Source organism: Colletotrichum gloeosporioides (assembly GCF_011800055.1).
Source record: "Colletotrichum gloeosporioides strain Lc1 chromosome Unknown consensus_24, whole genome shotgun sequence".
In the NCBI taxonomy this organism is placed as follows: domain Eukaryota; kingdom Fungi; phylum Ascomycota; class Sordariomycetes; order Glomerellales; family Glomerellaceae; genus Colletotrichum; species Colletotrichum gloeosporioides.
Genome location: NW_025544669.1, coordinates 54,981 through 56,332, shown reverse-complemented (window position 1 = coordinate 56,332; position 1,352 = coordinate 54,981).

Here is a 1,352-nt window from a genome sequence, read left to right as displayed (position 1 = left end):
TATAAGTAGTTTATATAATAATAATATAAAAACTATTAGTATTAATAATAGAGAAATAAATAAAGAAAAATCTAAGTTATTTATAGAGATCCCCTCAGCCTCTAGCTATTCACAGTGATTTTTATATGCTTAGAGTGATAGACCCTCTTAACTTTACGCCTCCTAATAATATACACAGCCTTTAGTTATATAATTATAATCTCTAACTACCTCTCCTAACTATAGCTATACTTATATATATATAAAACCTTACGATCTTTAACTTCACTTTAATAATAATATAGTTTATAATTACTTAATTACTTAATTACTAACTACTGAACTATTAACCTATCCTCTTTTTTATATATTACTTATACTACTAATACTATCTCTATTACTATTTTGCTATCTACTATAGTAACCTCTTTAGAAGTAAGTTATTATTATTATTCTCTTCTTATTTAATTAGACTAGCTAACGCCTTCAGTATACCTTATATTATCTATAAATAAAGTAGTATATTAAGCTAATAAGCTTAGTAGTAGCTATACTATTATTAATAACGCTCTCTCTATTAGTTAATATAAAGTGTACTTACTAATAAGCTCTATATAAAGCTTATATCCTCTTTAGTACCCTTAAGTACTTTAGAGAAGAAGTCCTACTTATTAAAGTAGCTAAGGATATAGTTAAACTCTATATTAATATTATCTAAGGTTTTCTTAATAAGAGGGATAATATTACTACTTATAGGGGTTTCTAGGAAACTTATTAATAAAGCTATTAGGATAATATACTTTTAGTCTTCTTTAGATTATTCTTTAAATAGAAGTTTCTTATTAAGTATATTAAGGTTAAAGTCGTTCTAAATATATTATATATTATTTATAGAGATAAGGGCACTACTTAGCTTATACTTAGTAAACTTAAGTACTTTATATAGTGTAGATATTATAAAGGATTTATTATAGGCTATAGGTATACTCTATAATTTATAGTAAGGAAGAGGAAGAGGGAAGGGTATAAAGCTCTACTTATAGTAGAGTTTTTATACTTCTAGCTATAAGAACCTCTTAGGACGACCTCTTTAGTTAAGGAGTTATTTCTCTTATAGTAGCGTTACTAGGCTATAAGAGCCTTAGTGACCTATTTAGCCTTAATATAATTAGCTCTACTATATATAGCGCTACTACTACTAGCCCTATACTATATAACTAACGCTATTACTATTCTACTAGTCTATTTAGCTAAGGCGTGCGTTTAACTTTATATAAAGGTTTACCTACTAGTAGGAACGTATAGGGTTTCTATACTATTTTCCTTAATTAGTAGAGAGTATAGGTTAAAATGCCTATATAGTGTTTCTAGAA